This window comes from Stegastes partitus, unplaced genomic scaffold, assembly GCF_000690725.1.
Source record: "Stegastes partitus isolate 25-593 unplaced genomic scaffold, Stegastes_partitus-1.0.2 Scaffold3664, whole genome shotgun sequence".
NCBI lineage: Eukaryota > Metazoa > Chordata > Actinopteri > Pomacentridae > Stegastes > Stegastes partitus.
Genome location: NW_007581395.1, coordinates 28,969 through 40,641, shown reverse-complemented (window position 1 = coordinate 40,641; position 11,673 = coordinate 28,969). Strand labels below are relative to the sequence as shown.

General features: G+C 43.2%; 1 protein-coding gene across 1 annotated transcript in view; it reads left to right on the top strand.

Annotated features, from left to right (window-relative positions):
- Positions 1–985: 985 nt before the first annotated feature.
- LOC103376099 (tensin-like) overlaps positions 986–11,673 on the top strand; it is a gene marked incomplete at its 3' end in the record, with an annotated part of 30,034 nt that continues 19,346 nt past the window's right edge. Inside the window, exons 1-2 of the mRNA XM_008306461.1 lie at positions 986–1,063; positions 10,865–10,918. The remainder of the gene's footprint in view (positions 1,064–10,864; positions 10,919–11,673) is intronic.

Genomic DNA, 11,673 nt, shown 5'->3' with positions numbered 1-11,673 from the left:
TTTGTCAAGAAGAACATCATCCGAGCGTCTTAAAGCGGGAGGAAGTTTCCAGATTTGTTTGCAAATGTAGCATAAAACCAAATATGGCATCAAGTTGAATGTGTGCTTTTGAAAAGCATTGTGTTTTCTGTCTGCCATCACGATAAGAGAAGGAAGTACAGTATTAGTAGAATTCTGTGCAGGAGAGACTTGATGTTATTGTGCAAAACTGGTGGGAAAAAAAATCTGTCAAAATGAGTTTGAAAATACAAAACGTCAACCTCTCGCATCCCCAGTTAGCTCACAAGAGGTTCAACGAGCGAGCCGACCCGAAACACAAGCGATGTCATAACATACTGGAACTACGCGGGGGTTTATTTTTGTTCATGCTTCGCGGTCGTTTCTTTATTTTCTGGATGAAACCTCAGTTTGTTAACAAAAGGTGACGAAGTGAAGCCAAAAGTCGTGACGCCGGGGCGAAAACATTTGGCTTCGTTTTTGATGAATGCTTCTTTTTTTTTTTTTTCCAGTGCAAGAACAGAAAAGTTATTCTTATTCTCTCTCTCTCTCCGTCAAGCATGTGTCAACAGCTCGGAAAAGGAGGGAGGAACAGACAGACAGAGAGGGGAGGGATACAGTTACTGTCTGCCCCCGGACGGCCTTTTTTGCTCTCTCGTTTTGGGTACCGGAATCGTAAGGAGCCCCAAGCCACTCTCTTGGCCTTATATAGCGTGTTTCAAATAATTCTTGGCAAGTGGACTCGGGGAGGAAACGAAAGCCAGCGGTATAAAGAGTGTATCCTGGTCCTGGTCCTGAGGCTGCACAGACATCCACACGTACGGCAGAATGGAGTTCGGTAGCTCTCAGGCACGCGTTTGGGATTACTGCTGTTGTTTTGAGCGCGAAGGGGGGCGTAGGAGGAGGAGGAGGAGGAAGACGAGGAGGAGGAGGAAAGTGTCTTATTTGGTACTCCCCTCTCTTGCCCTCTCCTAGAGGGGGGGTCTGAAGGCAGGGAGAATGCAGAGGTAGAAACAAGGCAGAGGGGGAGAGAAGAGAGAGGGGAGAGCGTGAGAAAAAGTGGCAGGTAAGAGCAGATTTTCGGTGATTTTTATTTTTTCTTGCAGTGTATTCCATTTGGAGGTTGGGATAAGTTCCCTACATTTCCAACTTTCTTTCTGATGTGGCTTAAAAATAGAGGAGGGTGGATGTTTTAAGTGGAAGGTTCTGTAGCTGCAGCAGAGAGGGATTTTTAAAAAAAAAGTTTGGATGCAGTTTCTTTCTCTCTGCATGTTTTCCGATGGAGGCTAGCCATGGGAAAGCAGGGGGCCCCCCCATGGGAACGGCAGAGTTCATTTAAGTTGCTGTTTGAGGCTCAGGAGCCTCTCATGACAGTGGTGATTTGTGGCGGTGTAGAGAGAGAGAGCAACTGGTCAACGCAGCAGGCAAACACGTGTTTTCTCTCAACCTGCTTCGGGCAATCGCGAGGAAGATGTTGCGTCTTTCCCCCCCCGACACCTTTGCTTTCCTTAAGAGAGGATGCGGGCGGACGGTGGCGACGGTTCACCTCTGACCTCGAGCCAACACGACGGCGGCGGTTAAACACAAGCGGTCAAGAGGTCGCGAGGCTTTGTGTGTCCCGTCAAAACAACACAGAGGAATGCGGAGAAAAAAAAATCATTTGAAGGCTTTACCTAACAGTGATGCTCTGGTGGTGGCAGTTTTTAAATTGCTCATAAGTCAAAAGGAGAAAAAAAAGAAAAGGGCTTCTCTAAGAGTGATGCTTCCCCTCTTGAACTGCTTCTCTCGTCCCTCAGAGAAGTTAAAAAAATTTCGAAAAGGTGGATGACATCCAAGAAGGAATTCCTCTCGCATGTTTGTGCAGATGCAAAGTTTATTTTCCTACGACACGCATCCCAGTTGTTTTTCAGATGTGAGATAGTCCGGCTTTACAATGTGTGTCTGGTACAAAAAAAAAAAGATCTTCTCACTGCGTCAGCTCCAAAGTATGCGCTGGGAAGTGTTATAAAAGCAGTAGTGACCAGAGAGGATGGCATTTAACACGCAACCACACAAGAGGCCAAGGCTGCATTAAGTAGAGACTTGGCCTTCCCCACTTACTTATTTCTGTCAATAAGTGACAGGCTGGCAAAGGGGGGAAGAAAACAAAAAGCGAGTTTAGATTAAAAGGAAATTTCACGACACGCTAACACAAACAATCTGCTTTTGAGATTTACACTTGCAGAAACCGTGGCTTTCTGGGATGTAATTGCAGCAAACTCACGGATTTTCTAGTGTTTCATTGCGCCTTCCAGTGCCATTGATTTTGGCTTGGCGGCGTCTCTTTATTCTCGCCTCGCCGTGCAATTAGTGGTCGAATGAGGAAAAGCATCCTGTAGCCCCTAATTCGACAGGAACCGATAGGCGAACACTGTCCGGAACAGACCCATCAGCACCATCCAACCCTGGCTCAGTCCAGTAATGATGAAAACATGCTTGTTTTCAGCTTACACACTAGACGGGCCTTTGAAGTGCTGCAAATGGTGCTTTTTTTTTTCTCATGCTTTCCCCCAAGAGTGGAAGCTTTTGCAAATCAGGTGAGTTTTGGTTTGAGTTCTGCGCCAAACGCTAGACTTCTCCCACGACCGAAACCCAAATTAAATGACCTAACATTTATGATATGCGGTCATGCCCCCCTCTTGCATAAAACTCCGAGGCAGGCTTTCATATTTGGAGGTTTTCAACCTGTGTCCAAAGTGAGCCGCAATTGCACATCTGATATTCATCATTTCCTTGTTTAATGGGGTATTTTGTCGTCTGTAGCTCGCAGTTGTAACCATACAAGGGGCGAAGCGGCCAAAGCCAGAGCCCGCTCACCGCTCGCTGCGGCTTGACCGTGATCAAATAGCTGCTTCCTTAGTGATCCATGGTCTTTGGCCCCTCGCACGTCCACTTTATGAAGTTCCTCCGAGCCTCAAACCCGACATCGGCATGTTGGTTTCGAGGTGAAATAATGTCAGTGCCTTTGTTGGACACGAAACTCAGCTTGCTGGCAATCCACATAGCTGAAACACAAAGGCAATCCACTGTGATAAATCTCACTGTAAATAACGTCCCGTATGTTGTGGTATACTTTGTCTGAACCGTTTAGGGAAGACGCGAACGCTTACGACTTTTTTCATGCTTATTTATGGCGTGTTAACCATGTGGTTGTGATTTTGTTCGCATGTGAAAAAAAAAAAAGACGTCCCCTCCTCGTGTTATCCGCAAGATTTAGACAGCGGATTCTTCACGAGAAGACCAGGAACTTGTCGCTTGGTAGATTTAATGTTGCTGAGAACGCTTCCGAAGAGGGTTTTTTTTTTTCGTCGAGTCATGGTTGGGTCATTCGTCAGGCCGTCACAGGATGGTTTTTGTGGGAAGGACGTGTTTGCGTTGAGCTATCGGTCGCTGATGGACGCCGGTGGAAACAGCTGGCACGCAGTGTGTTGTGCTTCACAAAAACAATTATTTAGACTCTGTGCGGACACCATCCTGTTTGGGTGCTTCTCTGAAACAGCAGCTCATGATTCAACCTTCTCAGGGCTACAAATTTAGACAAGCAGACAAAATAACAGAGCAGATTGTGTGTTTTAAGGGATTTCGGTGTAATGCGACGGCTCTTTTAGGGATGATAAATGACATTTAAGAGGTAAAACGTTCCCATGAAGTTTCCTTTTTTTGGCAGCTTTTCGAATGAGTCATTTGTTTTACAGTTATTTTACAACAACGTGACTTTTCTCACCTTTTTAAACTCCATGTGAGATATTATTTTAACCATCGGTGGCGTTCGACACCGCTGCCAGCGACGCGCTCCCACCGAGTCGAACATGGCGCATTACACACTTGACATTATGTCAAAATGTCAGAGCGGGAAAGGGAACACGCTCTCCACCATCACAGCGCTCACGGCGGATTTATTAGCCCTCCAAGTAAAACAGAAACCCAGCCGATGTATAAATCCCTCCAAAGGGGCTGTTTGAGCTTCGGGCCTTATTTGGCCCCCGTTTGGAAAGTGAAGAATTTACTTTCTCAGGCAAACTGCCATCAATGCGGCAGTGGCTCTTGTGTGGGCAGGAGGAGTGCTTGAGGAATTTTGAGTGTGGTCGGACCAATGGTAGGCTTATTTATCTGAGCCAATGAGATGATTTATGCACGGTGGCATGCTTTCTTCCATCAGTTTGGATGAACTAAGATCGGAGTGATAATTCCTGTGTTTTGGGGGGTAAAAGGGCAAGAATCTGGCAAAAAAAGAGCAGATATTTCCCATATTGAGAGAGCAGGAGTGAGAAAATACAAAACTATTAGACAATAGGTGCACTGAGAATGCAAGCTGAAGCTATTCTTGACGAGATGCAGGTTGCTGAGTAAGCCGGTCTTATTCTCCCCCCCACACCTTCTTATCTTCTTGCTCCCGTTTGAAGTTGGTGAAAGTGAATAAAAAATGAGTTCATCGCCATCCCGCTTGAACTGTTAGCTCATTATGCGGCGATTCAACTCAACGGGCCGGGATTGAGAGCGGCGCTTTGATATTCGGCGCTCTCCATTTCCATATAAACCCACCTGAGTGCTCGAGCAACACTTCTGGCGGAATCGTCGAAGCTCTCGCTGATCCGCGCTCTCAATACGAGGAGGAAGGGGGATCAGGGAAGAGAAGGGCGACTCCGCAAAGCCGCCGAGCCTCACCTGAGACATTTAACCTTTGCGACCCGTCTTAACTCACCTCTGTTTACCCCCCCCTCCGTCGAGGCCTCTCCGCTGGGTTGAGATTGCAGCGAGGCCTCCCCCCCCCTTCTCCATCAGTGGCTGAGTTGACTCCTTGTTCTAGTTCAGTGGCTTCCCAGACGCCCCTCGTGACTCCGTGAGATTATAAGCTCCCCCGTTTTAAAAGCCTAAACCCACTTTGACTCTTTCTCTCGCTGCTGGAGAGTGTTCTTTGTGGTCTGCTGGTCACCGCGCTCCGCAGTCGCTGGGAAGCGATTGGGGAATTTCATGCAGAGGTCAAAAAATAGGTCAACATTCTTTGCTTTATTTTATGTGGAATCAGGACAAAATCACAAGGGGCAAAACACGAGGCATGACTAGACTGAAATGAAAACTTATAGGCAGTTTGGTGCTATTCTGGGGTCCAGTGCAAGATAGCATGAGTCATTGCTTCAAATCCACTGCTAAAAGAAGAGATGCAAAGACGAAGAACGTTGGAAATTCTTGTTATTGAGAAATCCCTAAAATGCCTGAGATGATACGGATGAAGTTCAGGTGTTAGTCCGGCCTGATGCTGCAGCTCGTGGCAGCGCCTCATTTGACATTCTTGCGCTTAAAACCAGCGAAGCCGGCGTTAGTCTGGCTTCCAACCACACCAACCATATATGGAAGTCATGGTCGCAGTATTTCTCTCGTCTCGTTGGATTTTAAGTTACGCCGAGGTATTCGAAGGAATGCAACACGTGTGGTTGCAAAGGCTTGTGTTTTTTCCTCCGTCAGCGGTCTGTTGTTGTGACTGCGCCACGAAATTGGTAGCGAAATGTTCTGATTCTGTGAAAACCATATTTACATCCACTGGTCTGGCTTCTGCTTGAAAAGCATATAGCAACCAGTAAGTCCTTCTGGGTCAGCACTGAGGGGAGTCATCCACAGAGCATTTGTAGGTGTTTGCTCCAGTATTGCATAAAGAACAGCACCTCCTGTCAGCTATAAATGAAGGCAGATTCTCTTGCTGCAAGGCACTGGGGCCAGTGGGACCACCAACACTGATGTATGAATCTCAACAGTGGCCCCAAGTGTATTATGGACAGTGAAGAGCAAGCATGAGCGAGTTTGCTTGTAGCTTCTTGTGAATACTGGGAACATCTTCTAGCAACATTCATTCTAGCAGTTATCAATAAAAACATGACCCTTCTGTGGAGTGATTATTTTTTTATTATCTTTTCTAAAATAGGTTAAAAATTCTTATCCAACTCTTGACTAAAAAGTAAATAAGCACATCTCCTAAAATGTCAAACTAGTCCTATAATGAGGTGCAATTTGTTAAAACTTGCATTTAACTTCTTTTAAATTTGGGATTATAAGATCAGATTTAAAGCAGTTTTTTCATAGCCAAATCATTCTCTAGTGCTCACACAGCACTGTGCAGAATGCATCTCACTATTATTCTGCCATAGAGGTAACAAAAGAAAACCATAATGGCCTTCTTTAAACCAATCACAATCATCTTTGGGAATGTTCAGCCCAGGATGCAGCAACGGTGCCCCCTCAAATTCGGCTAATTCACAGAAAAGGCTGGATGACTGCATGATCCAAACCTTTAGCAGAACTTGAAATGAACACAAATTGTAATCAGTAACATGCAGATGGCAAAAGAGGAAGAGAAAGCCACATTAAATGCATTGCTAATGGCAAGCTTCAACCCACAGTCTGCACACAGTCAGTCAGGACAGATGTTGAGCTTTTAAAATTGCACTTTTATATCAACAATTAAACGTATAGAGTTTTCTAGTGTGCATTTGTGCATATTCGGAGCCGGATACATCAAGTATTCTGTTCTGTTACCAAAGTAAAAATAGTAATACTCCATTACAAGTCGAAGTCCTGCTTTCAAAACCTTATTTAGGTGAAAGTATGTACGTTGTATCAGCCAAATTTACTTTTACAATTTTACCTGTCAGTGTTTCACTTGTATATATAATGATTTTTGATTAACATGCAGCTGCATGTGTTGCAATTTACTGCTATAGATGTTTAATATTGAGATAATTTTAACTCTTTATTCTACTGCTGGGTAGTTTAGTCGACACAAATGGATTATATTCTAACATTGCTGTCCTGAGAATGACATATCTCTAAAAAGCTGACTTTTCATGAGCTTTTACAGTGAATCCAAGAAGATGATTTATGATGTCTTAAAGACTCCTGCTGGTGAAAATAAAGTTTTCAGGCTTATCTTATGGATGCAAAAAGACCCATCATGATTGAAATAAGCAGTCAACGCCTGCTTCAGATTCAGTTTCAAGCATGTCAACCAATATAGTGAAGAGTGGTTTGGTTGTAGGTGAGCTGGTGTGCTTGAGCTGCAACACGGGGGTGGGTGGAAAGAGTTTCATTGATCTAAAAGAAGCAGGAGTTACATCTACGCTATTTTAAGGCATGAAGGGGTTTATTTTGTTTAAAAAATCCGCTCGATAGGTGAGTTTTAGTTTAACGCAAAAATTCAAAATCCACAAATTTGGAGGTGCAAGTTTTTCACTTGCTTGTGAGAATTAGTGGAGTAGAAGTAACAGAAACTAATCATTATGATAATTGGGGAGCATATTGTCTTAAACTTCTAACACATCAGCACTCTTGATTCTTGCCCAGCTGCCTCGCTCCGTGTTTTTATCGGCCCGCATCGCCACAGACCGACGGACTGATGCCTTCACATTGCACATCAGCGTGCCCTGGGTGGGATCTGTTCTGCCGCGATGTTATCCCACTACTGTATTCTGATACGCTTGATGATAGCATTACAAAGTCAATGAGTCTTTTGTTTTCCCAGAGCAAACTAATTACAGCGGCTTCCTTCCTGCCCCCCCGTCTGTAGTCTGCTGATAGCGCTCTCTCATCCCGCCGCTCGTAAATACCCGTCACCTCGCGGCACGTCGGGACGCCGGCCGCTTTGCACGAAAACTCGTTCAGCTGTGTACGTATCCGCGAACCTGCAGCAAAGCAAATACAATCAGATGGAAGTCAGACGGGGCCTGTTTAGGCGTCGCAATCAGCGCAGAGGGGAACACAGACTATTAGGAGCCACACTCGCCTGCCATGGATGCTGTTTTGAGATCCGAAATTGGCCCGCGAAGCCCGAAACTCGCTATTTAAAGAGGCTACACGTAGCATTGCAACATCAGGAAATCAACACCCCTCTAATTTTGAGGTGATAGTATAATTAGGGTACAAGTGATACTGTTGCTTGGGAGGTCTGGCAACAGGTACCGCTGGCCCTCGACTCTGCATTTTATTGCAGGTGTAGTGTGTCATCGAGCGCCGTTTGTTGGGAAACCTACTGTTGTTTACTAGAAAACATGATGCTGTATGGTGCACGAAGGGGGGAAAGGATGCTGTTTCATGAAACAAGAAGAACTGATATGTTTAGTTTGGCTGCATTGCAAAGAGAGAGAGGTGGGTGGTGAGTTTGTGGCTAAGAGGGAAAAGCAACACAAGCTAATGTCAGGTTTTTTTACAGTGATGTGTAATGCCAGCATATCAGAACCTTCAGTAATAAAGCGTTGCATACTCAGGAAAGCCACTTGTGCGTCAGAATCCTGCTGTATGTCATATTTGTCCACCGTTCGTGCAGAAGTGCTGCTCGCTGTGTTGTGAAATTGCAGCTCGGGTTCCACTCGGCCTCAAGTCGTGTTGCAAGAAGCTAAACAAACCACAGCTTGAATAGTTTGTTAATTAACCCGTTTGTCAATTAATCTGCAGCTATTTTGCTGATGAGGTGATTGTTTCTGTCACTGTCAAGCATTATATGACATTAAAATAATTTAATTTAACCTACATTGTTCATTGTTTTGCTAAAAAAAAAAATTCAGTGGCATTGATTGCTGCACTAAAACTAACAACAAACTAAGTGTATTTCAATCCAACTTCAAAAGCAGCACCATAAAGCCTTTAAATTTCAGCTTAGTTCAAAATTCGTGCAGGTAACAGTAACGTATACATGTTCAAATCAGGTTTTCTTAAGTTCAAAAGGTGCGGACCAGATCCGAAAATGACACTCAGTTTCCACAACAACAAAGTGTCATAAAAAAGAATAAAACAGGGTTGTGTCCAGAGATAAAAAATAATTAACTCGGCTTCATAACTGGTGAAAACTGGTTGCTATCCAGTCTGCTGTGTCTCACGTCGGCTGTTGCAATTTCAGGTTTCCCCTGCTTTATTATCATGTCTAAAAGGATTCACAATTATAATATTAATGTGATATTATTGAAGATATGATATATAGTTGTGTTTTTCCAGTTTATGATGGATGACAACTTGTGTCCCATGTAGTGAATATACATTTTTATTGTGTTTTTATGGTTGTTATAAACCTGAGGTGAAGATTCATGTTAGCTGCAAGAGTGAACGCGAGAGTTTTCATGCACTGCCAGCATCTTTAGGAACTGAAAACCCAGCAGGTTACTTTAACCCTATTCAGGACTTTCATGTTGTCATACGTAGAAGGTGTTTCGGGGTCCATTGGATGCTTAGAAAGAATATGTGCAAAATATTTGTTGATCTTCATTATAGACTTTTAAACTATCTTAAATGAATTTTCTGAGAAGTATTTTTGGTTCCATATTTTTTAACAAATTGCCCTCTTTTTATATTAAAAGAAATCTTCAAAAATAAAATAAAAAACAATAAATGTCACCTAAACCAAATGGCCTGGGGTTAAATAGGAAGTTTAATGCAACAATATGAATTAAGACCAATTTTTAATATGCTTTCATGTCCCCTGTGCTCACATGTGGCATTTTAAAACATTTAAATTCCCAATATTTTTCTCTTTTTGTTGTCGTCAGTCCACGTTGTCATCAGTACCACTATCTTAGTTCCGTGGATAGTGACGGACAGCGGTATCTAGAATCTTAAATGGCAAAAAATATGTCTGATCCGGTGTTTGCTTTTTGTTCGGACATGTGTTTAGCGTCACAGAGCGAGTCAGGACACCAGCAGAGAGTAAACTGGAGTTCTCGTACGATGTTTCGTTGATCCTGAACACGAGTTGCTAATCAGGAACCTGCATGGATTCTCTCACTGATCAGCAAAAGCATCATGTGAGATAGTCACAGTAAAACGCTTCCACCCACATGCGTGTTGACAGAAATGCGATGTTGAGTTGTTTTGACAGGAAGCGTTCTCGCTCAGTGTAAAGTCGATGCCAAATGGGGTTTTGCTTGGATTGGATGTTTTCCACACATGGAAAAAAGTCAGAAGGGCATGTTTTGGAGGGGGGTAGTGGTTATTTCTGTGCTGTTAAGGACGATTTGGGGGAATACTAAGAAAAACAAGAGCTCAGATGTGTCACCCTTCCTGTTGCTACAGTCTTACAGTGTTTTTAAGTCAAAAGGAAACAGAAAATGCAGTGAAATATGAGTTGTGTGAATTCTTTTCATGTGGCCGTACAGTCGTCCTCAAATGCATTCATCCCCTTCCATTAAAGAAAAGGCAAAACTCACAATAGTCAATCAAATAAGTAGAAACTGAAAAAAATAATAATAAATAAAAATTTGTAAAATTCTAATTTAGTGAAATGAGACGTTGCTTTGGAATTGTGGTTGAAAAGAATAATTAAAAAAAAAAACAAAAAAAACTGGCAGCTGTGGGCCAAACTCATTTTCATTGCTGGACTTTTTTTTTTTTTTGCAGGAACTCCTCTATCTTCTCTCTTTTATTCTTTTGCCCTAAAACGAGTTGAGAGGAGAATATATGTCCATACTGTCACGATGTACACATCTATGCATGGCAATATCAGGTTTTTGCATGAAATTCTATTATGTTTTCCAGCTTGAAACTACATTTTGAGCACTTTGAAGCATTTATTTATCTGGAAATGTGCCTCAGGGGATGCAAACATTACCATACAACAAACAGTAATCATAATTAATTGCGATAAAGTCCTATGGAAACACCAGAACTATGACTGGAAACAGAGAAAACCAACAAACTGCACAGAGGAGAACAGAACTTTTAGGGTCTTTTACAGTGTCTGGTTACTACAAGTGGTTTGTTTTGAGGTGCGACATCAAGCATAAAGTGATTAAAGTGAAATATCGAAGCTCTTCATCAAATTTCTTCCTCATGATTTCTGTCTCTCTGCTTCCAGGTCACCACATCATGTCAAACAGCGACGACTACTGCTCCTACGAACTATGAGCTGGTGAGTATCCCACTGCACGTCTGTCACTTTGTACAAATCAAACCTTTTGAAGTTTTTAAATCCCCCTATCGTAATAGTCGTTTCCGGGAATTGTGGCCGAACCACACGCGGAGCGCTCCGTGTGGTTGCCGCCGGAGGGCAAAGGTCGGAGGCTATAACCAAAAGAGCTTCCTTCCTGTGCCCGTCCTGGACAACCCAAACAACCACAAACCACGTCCTGTTTTCAGCCGTGGAAGGTGACAAACGGTGACGCAGCAGTGGCAGCGCTGATTATGTTTTGTACTTGGAGGTCCTTTTTAAGCTTTTTGGGTAGCTTTGATTTGAGCAAATCACTCGGTCAGAATTAGAACTTTTAATTTGAAACCGGATGAGAAAACATCAGCCTTCTCAATCTGACAACAAACGACAGAAACAAACACCATAAGACGTGTCTCACTGCACCGTTTTTGTTTTCCGTACTGTCAGATCTCAGCATGCACATATCGTCTGTGTGTGTGTGTGTGTTGCAATGTGGTTGGGTATATTTAGAAATGCAACAACGCCGCCGACTGGGAACTCCACCGGTTAAAGGTTCACGGCTGGATTTGAAACTGCTAAAAGTTGGAGAATGTCCTTCCAATCTAGAATATTTAATTTTTGTGCGAAAAACAAGATTGAAAAGGACCAAAAACCTGCCAGATGTAAACTATTTAAATAAGATGACTAAGAAAATATCAGCGTCTTTCTCCAGAATTACACACACCCAACTCGTATTA